Raw genomic sequence first — 18,096 nt, forward strand, 5'->3', positions numbered from 1 at the left:
TCATATCCTGGGTATTACTGGCTAGGCTTGTAAAGGCATTTGTGCCGTTAGCCTAGTAATCACCTATGAATCTATGAAGCAGATTTTTTTTTTTAGTGCTTACAGTTAAAGTATTAGTCTGAGGCTGAACTTGAATATAGCCAGGAGTTATTTGGGTATCATTTAAGGTGATTTTTGAAAACCTTTTTTTCGGTTAACTTTAAGTACAGTGGTAGGGAGGTCCAAAGTTTGGAGATATAGCAGGAGAAGGCTGAGTCCCCAACAGTACTATTATATTTGATGGTGAGTAAAAGGGATTTATTTAGTATAGTTCCCTGGCTGGGAAATAACATTTATGGTGTTTTGTAATGCTGAACAGTTTTCTGATTTATATATTAGAATATGGGCAATAATTGGTTGTGAGTAGGTAAGATGTTGTGGGACCACTAGCCAGTATAGTTGTTTTAAGGTTATGCAGTGGTGACTTTTTTGTAGGTAGATTGGTGGCAAATCTAGCAATTCTTTTGTAATAGGTACCTGGTTTCCTTTTTTGGGTGCTGTGAAGGTCAGTCAGGATTGGGGAAGGAATGAAACGAGATGGCATTTAATAGGCTGATGCAATATTTTTCTAGTGTTGTTAGTAAGATAGTGTTTACTTCTATATAATAAATCAAGTTTCTGGTATATTTTAACAGCCTGTAGAATGTGTAGGTCAAATTTTAGGTGTTCATTTACTCTGACTCCCAGTAGCTTTGATAATTGTACTGCTTCTGTTCTGGTATTATTTTTAGAGAGTGTTTTGAAAAAAAAAAATTGGTATGAGAAATGTTTTGGGCTGAAGAGTACTAGTTTTATTTAACATTTAGAAGAAGGTAGGACTTTCTTAGCCATTTTTAAATGGATAAGAAGGAATCTTTGGTGAGGTCATTAAGTTTTGAGGGGGTGGGGCAGAGTAAGTGAGGGTAGATCATCTGCATATTGCATCATGGCTGCATGCTTGGGGGCTTTGTGAAGTTTATTTATAAAGATATTGAATAAGAGTATTAAACCACCTAGGACTCCAATTGAAACAGGTAGAAAGGGTAAAAATTATTGGATCCATTTTACCACCTGCTCTCTGTGCGATAGCTATGGAACCACGACAGAGTGGAGTCAAAGAGGTTGAGGGATGGAAGTTGTATGATTAGATTATGGTGAGAGATGGTGTTGAATGCTTTTGAAAGGACAAGGAAAATAGATGATACTAACTGGCTAGAATGTTTCATGGTGTTTGTGGAAGATGAGAAGGGTGGTTTTCGTGTTATGTTTGAGTTGAAAACCATGTTAGGTGTTGGAGAGGATGTTATTATTGATGAGGTATTTTAAGAGTTATGAATGGACACATTTTTTCAGGATATTTAATAGAAATGTTAAGATGGTTATAGGTCTATGTGAATTCTGTGGATGTGTCTCCTTTGTGTAGGGGTATAATAAAAGACCTTTTCCAGAGGGCTGCAACATATTTTCTGAGACAGAAAGCTTTATAAGGATAGAGGCAGGGCAGGCAAGGATCCCTGTTGATCTTACAGATACTCAATAGACAAATTATCTGCTACTAAAGTGGTTGATTTTAGTGTTTGAGATTGTTTTTATAATTCATTTTGGAATAGGTCAGAAACTAATTTGTCCTGTCTGAATTTTAGGTTTTTGCAGGATTGTGGGTGGACAGGGGGTGTTATCCTTGAGTAAGAAGAGAGCAGTGTGTTTGAAGTGGGAATTGATTTGGCAGGCAATGCTGTCTTTCTTGTTTGTTGTGAGATAGGATCAGAGCAGTTGGTGGTAGGATTGCTTGTCTGATTTAATTTTTTCTCTAGTAAGGCTTCTAAGATGTCTGAAATTTTGATTAGTCCCCCTTGTTTTGTTTCTAAGCCAGTTTGTCCTTGCTTTCTCTCATAGGGCCACGAGTTGCTTATTTTTTTTTTTTTAGTTAACCATGGGGCTTGGTTCGATTTAATTCTTTTTGTATGAAGTGATACACAGTGATTCAGTATATTAAGAAATGTTTTGCTGAAATTAGATATTGCTTTATCAACCGGTAGTGTCTTTAGAAAAGACTAGTCTCAGTGTCATAAGCTATTGTTGAAAGCGTCTTCAATGAATTTTGTGAGATTACATAATTGTAGATGACTTGATTTTTTTTATTATTTAGTTGTCTTAATGCAAATGTGGGAGATGGTCACTGATTGTATCAGGTAAGCATCCAAAGGAGCTTATATTGATTTTTTTTTGGTGGCAAGAATCCAGTCAAATATGGCATAAAAATAAAGCATACAATTAAACATCTTGTCTAGATGTAATAGGGTCTATTTTGAAAAATACGGTTAAATAACATGAAGGTATCCACGAGTATAGCCAATGAATATTTTATGTTGTAAAGCAATGTGTTGGAATATATATGTCTTAACTGTTCAGAAACAGAACTGCCTGCAAATGTAAACACCAGAATTTACTATGGTGAAGTAACATGACTGTTATTTCGCCATTCCAGTGACATTATATTGAGCAAGGAACTACAGAAAATACATAGTGGCTGATACCCATTAGATAATAATATGATACAACAGAAAGTAAATACCATTTGCAAACTTTACTGTACATTAAAATTAGTTACATAGTATTCAACTAGATTGCAGACAAGCAGTTTTTGTTATAGTTGTGGTGTTGTAAGCAGTCATAATAGGGTTCCTATTACATGATCGAATGTTTAGGTTAGCAAATACCTAAACGTTGATCTGGTAATAGCGAAAGCAAAAAAACATGAATGGCCGATTTAATGCAGGGAAAGAATTCCCTTGGCCGTTATGTGGATTTGCCCCTTTCCCCACTATAGAGCGATCTCAGAGTTGGTATATTTAGTTAGGGGGTTGTGGGGGGGCACAGTCCCCCACATCGAGGGGTGTATTTTGGTTTAATTTTTTTTTTTGTTGCGGCCAAGGGAATTCATTTCCTGCATTAAATCGTCCATTCACTGTTTTAATTTTTCGATATTACCAGGTCGACATTTAGGTATTCGCTAACCTAAACTTTCGATCAGGTAATATAGATGCATCACAATAGATATACTACAGAAAAAAAATGAAAATTAAACATAAATATGAATTGCTATATCTATAACATTATACTTGTGTTTTATAGTTTAGTAGTAGTTGCAATGTTTCAATTTCCTGAACTTGAGAATGCTCTTAATAGAGCATGTCTGATTGAGTCTGGGCTTCCTATAAACTTTAAGTAATTTCTGCCATTCATGCTCTTTTTTCTCTAATTTATATTCAGATTTCCCTATAACGGGCTTGAACTGAGTCTCTCAAAGATGTGAAAAACAACCTTCTCATAGCTCCCAAAGATGCACACACACACACACACACACACACACACACACACACACACACACACACACACACACACACACACACACACACACACACACACACTACTACAACTGCTAGAGACTTGATCAGTTCTACGTAAGGCTAGAAATGAAGCTGAATGAACAAGCTGTGACTGCTATATTTGATGGCGTTGAGTAATGCAACCTTGTTGCATATCAAAAACCCTTGTCACCTGAGAGAGTAAGGCAAGAGAACACTACTTTCTTGTATAATGTTGTTACCTAATTCAAGCTGTTCTATGTGGTTTATTTGTTGTGCTACCTGTGAGATTTCCCTGCTATGTTATATATTTTCAAATTTTGCTTCACGATGTGATGCAGCATATAATGAATTCATTTTGTGTGTGTGTGGGGGTGTGTATATTTTGTATTTATCTGCACTCTATTCTGTCAGTCATGTGGCACAAAAAGACAGTATGATAACCATTAAAGAAAAGTGTAACAATCTATTTGGGCCTTTTGGGACAGAGAATGCAGAACCTGTGGAACTCTGTCCTGTTTCACAATACGGAACTGCAGGAAAATAAATCTGCAGAACATTGGGTAATTTCATAACTACTGCTTTTACATCAACCATACTACTAAATACCCTGCAATAAGCATAAATCCAATACCAAACTTGCAACTGGAGTAAAATGGTGGATAGACATTTTACACTTCTCAAAAGTCTATGATAAACAGCAGTTACGGTAAATGGTACCTTAAAACATTTAGCATGTTGTTAATCCTGGATATTTGAATAATTTGTCTTTACCCACCTTAGGTGTTAACACTTTATAATGAAGGTGAAAGCTGAGGTTGGGGTATCTGTGATTGCCAGGCTTTGGAACTGAACATCCATATTCCAAACACACACATGCACACAACTTGTTTACTTTTACAGCAAACTGATTGGAACACTCAGTAAACTCCATACATGTCATCTCTATTGCTTCTGTTTGGTCTAAGAGAGTCTTCTGCTGGCAGAAAACACTGGGCTTAGTTGAACTGAATTTAAATAGCTTGTATCTCCTTATGGGATTTTTGAACTCATTTATACTCCAAGAAAGTACATTCATGTCAAGTATTCATCCAATAGAGGAAGAGATAAATAGTGTTAAGGTCTCCCCACATCCACTGCACCATACAATAGTCTTACTGGGTACTGCCACAATTAGCTCCTTTGTACTGTAGGTTGAGAACACAGATAATAGATACTGAACACAAAACCAGGTTAAAAAGCAGGATTGTTGGTTAAGGAGGAGGTGTTAATATACCTCTTTGGGTGTCTCTGCCTAGATGACTTTACTGCAGCTTTACCACAAATCTGAAAAGTAGGACCCCACAGCGTTCCTCTCAGAGCTCTTGTTAAAGATTAAGACAGCTTCTAGCCTTTGTCTGCAACACATGGCTTTGGGGAAAATGGCCACCCAGCAGAAAAGCAAATAGGAAAAATAAATAATGCCAGGGCTAAAAAGGTTAATCCCAGCAAGAGTCTCCTTTCGTTGTACCAGGGGACAAATAACAAGTGTTTATGTCTTGAGTTTGTAACACTGTAGCACTATCCCCATCATCAAAAATAGACAGTTGGAGAGGAGAAGAATCAGGAGGTACAAAGCCACCATACCCAACAAGAGCCCAGTCTATTAACAGGGACAACAGTTTGAGCAAAGACTGAATGGCCAAAATAATAGACATATATATTAAGTCCAAGATGCCATTTAAGAATATTCCATTTTCTCTGAGGTATGGGGATTTGGAGTTGGCATATTTAGGTTTGTGGGTGTGGGGAACTTGCTCCTCACATGGGGTGTTTCAGGGGGGCTTGCTAACCTGCAAAAAGAAGTTTAAAGGAGAATGAGTTTCAAAATTTGCTCTTCTCCTGTGTTTTCACTCAGTTTTTTTTCCAGATTGCTGGCACTTGGCATTTTGAGTGTTGACATTTCAATAGGGAGCCATTAACAGGCCTAAGTTCAAGTCTCAGGGGTAGAGGAACAGCTCTGGATGACCTCCTGTTTTAGCAGCCTCTAAATTGCAAGTAAAAGAGTAATAATACTCTACCCCCAGTACCTCTACTTCTGACAATAAGAGATGTACAGTCAGAGATAGTCCACCTTTAACCCATATGGGAGCTTTCAAGCTCCATGCATCAGCAAGGAGGCATCAGAAATAGATGATGTTATCTCCTCTGAGAAATGATCTTGCAGATCCTGAACCACCCTCCCCCTCAACACACAGCAGGTAAGGCCTTGAAGACAGTTACTGAACAACACAGAAAAAAACCTGTAGGTTTAAAGCACGTTGTGAAGAATATCACATCAATTCTTGCAGCAGCTAAGGTCCTAGACACAGAGGGTAGGAAAAGAAAAGGAGGCTGGTACACATGTGTACAGAATTTGAACCTGACTACATCTTGATGACCCAGGTGTACTTCATGCCCCTAAAGTTGGAGGAGCAAGCAAAGGGGGAAAGGATAAGAGGAAGTGGCTGACACTGGCTTATCCATTTTCAGGGAGCAGGTGGTGATGTCTTCCTAAAATACCTCCACCTGGGGGAAAACTAGGTACTACAGCCCTTGCAATCTGGGACTCAGGGAGCAGAAGTCTGCTAAAAAGTGAGTGACAGAAACTGTTTTGAGACGATTATGGGGATGGGAATATTAGGAGAACATAAATATCTCCTAATCTTTACTGGGTAATGGCCAGAGTCATTGACTATAACTTCTATCTCCCTGGATCCCTGGACACTGGTAGACTGGAGAAACAAATAGGATTATAAGGAATGGGTACTTAATTGTTTGCAGGGGAATAATGGAGTCAAAAATTATTTTTAAAAAGTAAAGAGGAGCAATAATATAACAATAAACCAGTACCTAGCAAGACATAAAGGAGGATTAAGCAAGAATGATATTTCAGCATCTTTCAGTCTTTGAGTATCCAACCACTAGTCTGCATCACCATGAAACATTTAGAATATATCTCCAACACAAGGAGGAGGAGGAGACATATGTCCCCACAATCTCTTCCAGGAGCAGCGAGATCCAGGGGCAAAGATGCAGACAACAATAACCATATCAGCCATAGCAGGCTATCAGACACACTGAATATTTTATGTTGTAAAGCAGTGTGTTGGAATATATATGTCAACTGTTCAGAAACAGAACTGCCTGCAAAATGTAAACACCAGAATTTACTATGGTGAAGTAACATGACTGTTATTCCACCATTTCAGTGACATTACATTGAGCAAGGAACTACAGAAAATACATAGTGGCAGATACCCATTAGATAATAATATGATACAACAGAAACTAAATACCATTTGCAAACTTTACTGTACATTAAAATTAGTTACATAGTATTCAACTAGATTGCAGACAAGCAGTTTTTGTTATAGTTGTGGTGTTGTAAGCAGTCATAATTGGGTTGCTATTACATGATCAAATGTTTAGGTTAGCGAATATCTAAACATCGATTTGGTACTAGCGAAAGCAAAAAAACGTGAATGGCCGATTTAATGCAGGGAAAGAATTTCCTTGGCCGTTATGTGGATTTTGCCCCTTTCCCCACTGTAGAGCGATCTCGGAGTTGGTATATTTAGTTAGGGGGTTGTGGGGGGCACAGTCCCCCACATCAGGGGGTGTATTTTGGTTTAATTTTTTTTTTGTTGCGGCCAAGGGAATTCATTCCCTGCATTAAATTGTCCATTCACTGTTTTAATTTTTCGAAATTACAAGGTCGACATTTAGGTATTCGCTAACCTAAACTTTCAATCCGGTAATATAGATGCATCACAATAGATATACTACAGAAATAAAAAAGAAACTTAAACATAAATATGAATTGCTATATCTATAAAATTATACTTGTGTCTCATAGTTTACTAGTAGTTGCAATGTTTAAATTTCTTGAACTTGAGAATGCTCTTAATAGAGCATGTCTGACTGAGTCTGGGCTTCCTATAAACTTTAAGTAATTTCTGCAATTCATGTTCTTTTTTCTCTAATCTATATTCAGATTTCCCTGTAATGGGCTTGAACTGAGTCTCTCAAAGATGTGAAAAACAACCTTCTCATAGCTCCCAAAGATGCGCACGCACACACACACACACACACACACACACACACACACACACACACACACACACACACACACACACACACACTACAACTAGTAGAGACTTGATCAGTTCTACGTAAGGCTAGAAATGAAGCTGAATGAACAAGCTGTGACTGCTATATTTGATGGCGTTGAGTAATGCAAACTAGTCTTTCCAAAAAGTTAGTGCCAGTTCTGTGAAAATACCACAAAATCAACTTGGAAATGTATACTTAATGTCTTTTCTCATCGGTTTTCAAACATTTGGGAACCCACTTGGCTGACAGCTTCTGCATACCCAGCTGCTTATAGATTATAAACCCAACACATTCCCTGGATACCTGTAGTATCTAAGCAATTGTTTTAGCTGATATTCGCCAAGCTGCCAAAATCAAGTCATAGACTTGAATAAATACTGAGCTACCTGTGGCTGCACCAGAATTGTAAGCCAGTCCAGTTGTATAGTATAACAAAAAGGAACACCAAACTTCCAACAGGATACAAAACAGCTTCCAGTTTCTGATGAAGTCTCAGAACTTTCAGAGACAAAAGCGCTAAATAAACTGGAAGCTCTTTTGTATCCTGTTGGAAGTTTGGTGTTCCTTTTTTGTTATACTATACAATTGGACTGGCTTACAATTCTGGTGCAGCCACAGGTTGCTCAGTATTTATTCATTTGTTTTCGAAGTCTGAGTGCCTTTTTTCACATTTTTGCTGCAAGTCATAGACTTGGTCAACAATTTCAGTAGGTCTCCTAGACCTTGCTGCATCTTTGGTCTCGAAATCTCCATGCTGAAAGTTTGTGCTCCACTTCTTCACAGTTGAGTGACAAGTGCACTTGTCACTCAATGTTTGCATCATGCATTCATGGATTTCCTTTTGAGTTTTCTTCTGCGGGAATAGGAACTTCATGATGGCTTGGAGTTCCACACTTGAAATTTCCACACTTTTTGTTTACTTGGTTCAATCAAAGGCCTGAAACAATGTCAAAACATAGCATTACAATTCTGCAAATTGGCACTTTGCAAGATGCAAGAACCCTCTTTTCAGCTACAGATGCAAAATAATGTTCAGAATTTAGAAAGCTGGCCAGCACCCCATCATAACTTCAGCAAAGGAAAGGGAAATGGAATACAAAACAGAAGGTACATAGGGTAAAACTAAATACAGATAAGAAAGTTGTTGTGGCAGGAAACTGGGGAGATCAGAAGAAGCTTAGAACTGGGATAGAAGGGAAAAGAGTGGAACAAAATAGCTTATAGTACCTGGATGGGGTTGCTGAGGAGAAGAGGTCTGAATTAGGAAGTCAAAGCTAGAATTCGAGGGGATGCGGCCAACTGGCACAGATTGTAAGGGGTAGTGTATGATAGAACAATGCCAAAGAAACTGAAATGTACAGTGTACAAAACAGTGGTGTAACCAGTACTACTGTATGAGACAGAAGCCTGGGCATTGAAGGCAGACTAGTTGAGGAAGCTAGAGGTGATGGAGATAAATTGCCTGACGTGTGTGGTAGGATGCACACTGTGGGACAGATGAAGAAATGAGGACATCACAGCAGAAGCCCAAATAGGTCCAATTGTAGAGAAGGTCAAGGAGACCAGATTACTGTGGTCTGGGGACATGTGCAGAAAAGCCATAGAGAATCTGGTGAAGAAAATTTGTGGCAGGCAGGAAGAAGACAAGAGGAAGTGAAGGCATCCAGAAAAGAGATGAATGGATTGTATGAGAGAAGACCTACCACAGTCAAGCACTGAATGTTAAACAAGGAAGGAGAGTGACACCGAACTGATAGAAATGGCGACAGTGGACACAGCACACTGACTCCAAGTACAAATGGGAAAAAGGGGGTTGATAATGAGTAACTTAATTTGGAATTTTAAAATGCAATAATACTCTAGGAGACGCCCTTGTGAAACATTAATTCATAGGCATATTTTTCTAATTTCAGAGTCATTTGAATATTCTCACGTATATACTGCATGTGTATCCCAAAAATGACAGTTCTGGACTTATGCTGTTGTGAAACAAATTGCAGTACAGAAGCATTTTTATTTTTTATGTTGCATGCTGACATTTTTGAAAATATATATTAAATAAAGTTTAAGTCAAAAGGTGACAAAAGACTATTACATTACAAAATATAAGTCCTGTAATACTAATATTTGTGCGGATTATAAAATAACATAAATCATCTTTTTTGCTCATTTCCTTAAAATCTCTGCCCTGCTACCTTATTAAAAATGTCGATAGTGGACTGGCTGGAAACAGATCTAAAATGGTATGGGGAGAGAGAAGAAAAGCCTTTTTTTACTCTCTGAAATGTCACTCAGTTAAAATTGAATTATTATCTGCAAGTGATACAAATCTATACATTAACAGAGTGGCTTCTGTCTCTACATATTTCCCTCTGATAGATTAGCCTCTATCAGAATATTTGGACTAATTGCTAGTCACTTAAATTTCAGTTTTATTAAAATTTTCCACTGAATCAAGTTAGTTTCATGCTTTGTGGTATCAGGCTATGCTACTCTCATTATATTTTCAAATTCTTGTTCACCTGGATATTCAGAAGTAAGTGCTTGGCTAACCCGAATTTCATTTTCTGTGGTCCCATGCTCACTTAATATCATATTCAACTAATAATTTAGCAGATTTAATCAAGGTTAAGGGGCAGTCATGTGCATCTTCTATCCATGCATCTTTAAATTTATAATTGAAACTATATGACAGTTATTTATCCACTCTGAAGACTTAGGGATATCACCTTCAGGGTAAAATAATGCATTTGAAGTTTAACATTTATGATAAGTGATTAACTCTTTAATAAGAAGATTTTAAATACATTACTTGTCTAAATTTTATGTGGGAACAAAATATCATCATCTGTGATGTTTGCAAATAATCTCTGACCATCTCTCCTCATGAAGATCATCAGATCTCGACATTATGAATTTATCCGGTTCATCTGTAGTTACTATATCACCTTTCCCCTGATAATGAAAATATACTGAATTGAAATGGAGAATTCTACTGTCATTTTCAGTTCAGTGGTGAAACAAATAACTGGAACAGATTACACAACTTCTAATTTCCATAGAAAAACTACAGCAAGTTCAGTACATGGTTATAACTATTCTGTCTTGGAAAAAAAATCAAGTGAAGCTTTAAAGTCATATATGTAGGCAGAGTATACTGTAGTTATTGTTAACTCTGACATGCAGACTAGAAAACATACTGTCCATGTTACCCCAGCTAGAGTCTCTTGTTAGGGTGCCTCCAACAAACTGCTAGCAGACCAGATGTTACAAACAAACCAGGTAATGCAGTTACTCACATAAGTTTACCTTGTGCCTAATCAGCTGTATTGAATGAGTGACATTCTTAATGGCATACAGTTGTTCTGGCATATTAGTTACTGCTTGCTCACTGGAATGTAAATACACACTTATTTTTTTTATGTAATTAGCCCGAACTATGCTGTTATTGCTTACATTTCTGTAGTTTTATTTGTGAAACATTTTGTATTTCACCCAGGCTGAGCCTGAAATTGGTCAGTATTGATCAGTGTACTACCCCAGTAAGTAAATATGAATAAATAAAATAAATACATTTCTAAGTTTGGCTTTTATATTTGTAATAATGCCTCCTTTCTGGTTTCTTCATTTACCTCTGTTGTGTTCTTACTTCTGTTCCATTTTATTGTTCTCTGAGTGAATTTGAAGTTGAAATTACACAAATCCCTTTTCCTTCCAAAACACAGTTCCTATTTTTCCAAGTTATGTTCATAGCTATAATGTTCAGATACTATTTAATAGATAATTTATTTAGGATATAATTTCCTAGTCATGTGATTATGTGGTTTGACGCACTCTCGACGTTATGTGACCCACAGCATAGATATTCATCCAAACCTGATGTGTGTCCCTGTTGATTGCTTCAAAAAAGAGTCTTTAAATTATCCAATATAACAGAAACACTACAGTCAATAACACTGCTAACATGTCTAGTTTCTTTAAAGTCCATTTCTGTTAACTTTGCCATAGTGATAAATAGAGTTCACCTTTACATTGTATTTCATCAGTATGGTTGCTTGTTATATCCTTATTAGTTTGGAGGAGGGGGCAGTTTATAGTGTGGAACTGAGGCGTGTTTACTATGCCTTATGCCATGGCTACATAACCATGGGGGAAGGGAAATGATCAGTTTTGTGAAGTAAACATCGGACCCCTTTCTCCACAGTTGTGTAACCTCAGAGTTAATACACAAACATAGCAGGCTGTTGGGGTGCATCCCTTCTTGTATTTCATATTTTCTGTTTATTGCTTAAGATTTTAATAGTGTGTGTTGTTTCAAGGGGATCTGTTTTTCATAGGGCTGGATTGTTGAGGAATAACTGTACTTGATATGCAATTTTCAATGTAATAGGCTCTCATGGAGATACAGTTCATATGTAACACTCCGTAGGTACTCCACTGATCCCAAGAGCTATTGTAACATCTTTTTTTTTTCAACTGTGCATGCTTCCATATCTATGTAGTCAGTCATTCATATACCATAATGACACAAAGATTATACTGTAGAAAATAACTAAATGTTACAGTACCCACCATAAAGCCTCATCAATGAATGTTCTATTGCTTCACTAGCGATCATTAAGGTTGCCAACCATGTCAAGTGCCCAAAGTTGTGTGGAAACATAAGATTTTGCAGAATAAACTCCACCCCAACTACTGCAAAGAACTGAACTTCACTTTTTGCCAGAAAAAAGCTTATTCTTCTAGAGTTTGAATTATTTCTGTTGTTTTATAAAATATTAAAGTGTTTCAGATTTCAGACACAGAATATTTTTGTGCTAAAATCTCAGGGCATTTGTTATTTTCATGTTTTTTTTTGTGCGTGTGTGCTTTTTTAAGATACAGATGACCAGCTAGAGACTGGCATGCTTAAAGTGGGACAAGTGGTATTCCTAGAGATCATGTACCACCCAGGTACTTTACAGAGCAATTGTTAAGCTTTTAAGCCTCTAATTCTTTCTTATGGTAAATATTCACTTTTTATCAAGCTTCTGAACCTTAGACAAGCTGTACTGCCCCATTCACACCCTATGATGAAAATGGGAGATGAACCCACCATAGAAGAGAAAGCAGCAGGCTCAGATGAAGTTAAAGCAGATGTGATCAATATGTTGGGTGAGTTAGGGGAGAAATGGTTCCTGCAGGCACTCACCCCAGTATGGAGAGAAAGTCATATCACAGATGATTGGAGAGTAAGCATTCTAGAGCAGGTGTACAAATACAAAGGGGATAGTCACAACTGTGGACATTAAGGAAGTATCATACTCTTGTCGCACTGCATGAAAGTGATGGGGAAGGTGACCGATAAATGAATTCACAGAGCAGTATGAAGTAAGATAGGAAATGATTCAGATTCAGGATGCAGTACAACTGACCTGATGTTCGCAGTTAATTAGATACAGTAGATGTTGGAGATGAGGAAAGAGACCAACTAGACATTTCAAGACTTGTGGAAAGCATATGACAAGGTTGCAAGAAAGCTAGTTTGAGCAGTTCTGTAATGACCTGAAGTCACAGAAACATTGGGTAGAACAATTGCAGGCTATATACAATGAGCCAATGACATAAGTATAGACAGTGTTCAGACTTGCAGAGGAATTACCAATGGGAGCAGGTATGCTTCAGGATTCTTCTTTGAGCCCACTGCTGTCCACAATGGTAATGGACTACATTAGCAAAGAGGTCAAGATCATCTGTATTCATGATGATGTGGTATTACAGGTGCTGAACAGAAACTTCAGCAAATGATAGGGAACTTGAATCGAAGACTGAAAGCACATGGGATGAAATTTAATACAGATAAGTCAGTGGTGATGGCAGGAAATGGGGGGGGGGGGTCAGAAGAAACTGAAAACTGGATATAAGGGAAGTAGTGGAACAAGTTAGCAAGTTCAAAGAAGTACAAAGAACTATACTGGCAGCTAAAATTAGATGGAACTAAAAAAACAGGTTTGAATGACCATTTGAGTATAAATAGTGTCCTGAAGTTGAGGGCAGCTAAATTATAGGTTGATTAGCATGTTTTTAACATATTCATTATTTTAGAAAAGAATGTGTAGTTTAAAGAATTATTTTTGTATGGTTTATTTCATAGAATTGATTGTATAATTTTTAATATATACATTACAAGTTTAACAGTTATTGACTAGTGGGGATGAACTTGACTGATAAGTAAGGAATTTTAACCATGACATTAGCTTAATTAATATGCATGAGATTAAACCATTGGTTGAAATTGTTTTGAATGATATAAAAACTGTTGGTAATTTATTATTCTCATGTTCTGATGAAGCTCGGGAGATACCTGGGTGAAAGTGCTTAACTGTCACTGTTTTTAACTGCATTTTCATTTTTACAACTGTGAACAACATTAAAAGAAGGTTCATGACTTGAGAGTGGTGTTTGTGCTTGTCTACAGTTTTGCTCGAGTACTTTTTGTTTTTTGAAAAAGTTAGCAACTTTAATAATCTGTGAGGTGTAACTGAAGAGAAAGGAAGTTAGAATGAGGAAGTCAAAACTAGTCCTACTCCAGATTTGGAAAGAACATAATTTTCTAGGAGAATTTTCTTACTGCTACAGAAGGGCAGCAAAAACAACATCCGCAAGTAACAAAATGAAAGGAAACCTAATGTTGCCTCTAGTTGCTCTTCAAGCAGCCTTCAGTCCAGGAAGTGATAGGCTGATACCAAATAGAGATTAAGATGGTGCTGGTCCCAAACCACTACCTCCTAAATGCCGGATGCAGTTCTTACTAATAAGTGTGACCAGGTAACAACTAATATTAGGTTTTGTGGGATAACTAGCATATGTCCTGTGTCCATAGAAACCTTTTAGGGGATATCATACATCACCTGTCTCCTGGATGCCATCGACTGCACCCTCTATATATATATATATATATATATATATATATATATATATATATATATATATATTTGCCTACTTTACATGATCGAAATGCCAGTAGACTGATTTTTAAAATGCCAAGACCTCAAAAGCGAAAACTCACAATGCTGAAATGCTAAATGCCAGATGTACACAAACCCGAATGTATAACATTCTGACATACCTCCCAGTTAATGCAATTATGAAAGTAAGAACTCATACCATAGCAACAGTACACTATCATTTTAAAATACCTAACCTAGACCACGCCCACCAACCAATACCCACATAGTCAAAGAAAATCCCACTGAATATTTATGGCAGTAACTACAGCACTGACATGAATATTTATTGGACCTTCTAAATTCAATTAACACAATTAATTGTTTACTATTATGTTTTTGCAGGGGGCTGCACCCCCAACCCTCCCATGGGGGACTGTGCTCCCCAAACCCCCTGCAAATTAAATATACCAAATCTGAGACTGCACTACAGTGTGTAAATCAGCAAATTTCTTGGTCTGCTCATCTGGCAAAGTTGGCATTTTAAATGTTCAGTCTTCTGAACATTGGTATAATGAAATTTCACTCATATGAATCTTCGCTTTTGTGGTCTCGGCATTTTAAACGTCGATCTACTGGCATTTCGATCATGTCAAGTAGACCCATCTCTCTCTCTCTCTATATATATATATATATATATATATATATATATATATATATATATATATATATATATATATATCATTAACACCCATGTGGTGTGGGATGTCACACCCTAGCAGCCTATACACATCTTGCATTCCATTGTAATTTCTGGAAAATAAGCTTAAAATGCATAAGGTAAACTATATTTTATAAACAATAAAAGCTATAAAAACTGCCCAAATAGCAATGTTATCAGTAAGAAGTATTCTTTACAGTGATAGTAGTCAGTGCACTCATAGTGTTTCCCATTACTGCTGCAATATATTATACAGTAATGCACATAAACCTCCACATTATATTTTTGTAAACTTTTACAAACAAATTTTCAGATCTTGAAAATAGTACAACCTAGACATTTATGGTTAGAACATTTTTGTTAACCATATATAATCTTTCACACAACAAGAAATTTCTATATAAGTGCATGTTTATTGAGATAGTTACAGAAATATGAAAACATATACTTAATTGTATAATTACCAGAACAACAATACTGCATATCTCTCAAGATGTGCAGCTTACAGTGCAAATATCAAAGACAGTTTTATTCAACATCTAAGGTTTCACTTAATGTCACTCAACAGTTTGTAGTCACTCAGTTTTTGAAGTATTGAGTACATATGGAAATATTGTTTATTCATAATTACTAGCAAACAACTTTCAATATTTCCAGAATGGTGTGATATAAGCCAGCATTGACAGTGAACCATCCTGTGTCCCACATTGGTTTTCACACCAAGACTTCAGTAACATATAGGTCTCTCACTTATGAAAATATGAACGTAAATTTGAAAATATGAATAATATGTGGCAAACAAAGATTAATTTATCCACTACAGGACTTAGTTTTGTTTTGTTAATAACACCTTGACCTTTCTAATACTGCCTATTATTTGCTGGTAAGTCATGTAATTAAAGAAACCAGACCAAAAAAGTTCTGGATGCCATAAGGAGGTATGGATGTGAACTGAAAGTATACAAAAAAGGTGTTTAAGGCTTGAATGCAATATACATCTCTAAGTACATGTTTTAAGGGTTTTGCACACTGAATGAAGTACAAAGATCTGTCTGAAACCTATTTTTGAACCAATAGTGGAATTTATGGACAATGAAGTTTTTTAAACCTTGCTGATATTGCTGAAATTTGTTTGATTTCAAATATGCTAGCTTTGATATTCAGCTATGGGACTCTTGGCTGTGGCACTTTTTGTGTACAGCATGAATGTTCTTCTTGTGCTGGTGTCTTTTTCTACACAGTGCCACAGTTTCCTTTCACATCCCAAAGATGCACTTGAGGTAAGTTAGTGCCCCTCCAAATTGCCTTATTTGCTTCTGTACTAAGAATCTTCACTTTCATAAGTTCACAGATTTAAAGATTCTTACTAAAAGTATAGCCAAAGAGACAACTGAGAAACTCAGTCACATCATCCACTAGTGGTGGAAGACAGTGTATCCCATTAATTTTCTCGACATAGCCCAGATGAAAATTTGTGGTCTCCCATCCAGTCATCCCAAGTGTTTTTTAACGTTGTTAGGAAAGTATTCTGCTTGATATGTTAGAGCAGACTATTCCAGAAAAGGGGAATATGTTGGTTTAGATACCTGTAGCACCATCACATGTTGTTAATGTGCCAGTATATGTTTAGTTGTCTACAGTAGGTGTTTATTTTTGTTTATTTTACCAATGGTTCTGAGTAGGTGAGGAACTTCAAAGTAAGACATCAACAAAAGTAAGAAAATTAAAGTTTTTTCCCCCAGAGAAAATGAGGGAAATGCCCAGCAAATGAATGCAAAAGCTTGCAGAGAAGAAAACCATACTTACTTATCAATATGAAAAAAGCAATTCCAAAGTGTCTTGAAACGAAATATAGGCAAAGGCATCCAGTTATGTCAAATTTTGCAATAAAAAATAACATTACAAACAATGGAATGTACAGTAATTGAGAAAAAGATGTTTAGAGATATGAAAAAGAAACAAATAGAAACCAAAGTGACAAGGATTCCAAGATGGTCGCTGATCACTAAACATGGTCCTATGACTGCTCCTACAACTGAAAAGCACATCCACCTGAAATAACCATCATCGCACATTAGAATCAGCTTAAACAGCTGCAAAGTCTCTAATTATTATCTATCAGTCAAATTTCAAGTCTTGAAATGCTTTTTAACAACTTGCAGAACTGTCTCTCGTTGATGTGCTCCAGCCGTGTGGTCCCGGCATCTTTCCAAAGAAGATTGTGATCAGGACCCATACAAAGAATTGCAAAGAAGAAAAGAAAATCACTAAAAACCTTGGCCAACATATTGGAACAAATGGAGGCTCAAACTGTAAAAACAAAGCTTTCTTCCATTGCCTCCCCAGAAAAGATACTACTTCTAAAAGGCAAAAAAAACACCAAAAAGCAACTGGACATTGCCAAACCTGCCCTAAGATCAAAAACTGATTCCCCATACTTCATTGAAGAGCTAATAAATGCCTAACAGCCACTACTAAGTGAAATTAAACATTTTTCAGAGAAGCTCAACTCTTTCGGTCACAATCTAGACCAGCTTGTTACAAGACTAAATCATAATGAAGAAAACTTGCCATGAATGAGACAAAAATCAATGACTTACAAAACAAAATGACAGTGTATGACAAAACCTTCAATGAACTGCAACAGAAAATAATTGACTTAGAAGCGTACAGCTGGAGAAATAATATGAGGCATACCAGAAAAATTTGACCTCACGCAGTTAATAACCATTACAAAAGAAATCCTTGACACTCTGCTAGATGACAGAATAGTAACCAAAGACATTATCATTGAGAGAGCTCACTGCTCCTTCATAAAACACAAGATTCAACCATTCCCCAACCTATGTTAAATTCCTAAATGCATCCCATGTTACTACTATTCTACTGACCGCCAAACAAAAAAAGAACTTCACTTGGTGAGGTCATA

The sequence above is a fragment of the Protopterus annectens genome, chromosome 17.part0, assembly GCF_019279795.1.
Source record: "Protopterus annectens isolate FY-2018-M chromosome 17.part0, PAN1.0, whole genome shotgun sequence".
In the NCBI taxonomy this organism is placed as follows: Eukaryota; Metazoa; Chordata; order Ceratodontiformes; family Protopteridae; genus Protopterus; species Protopterus annectens.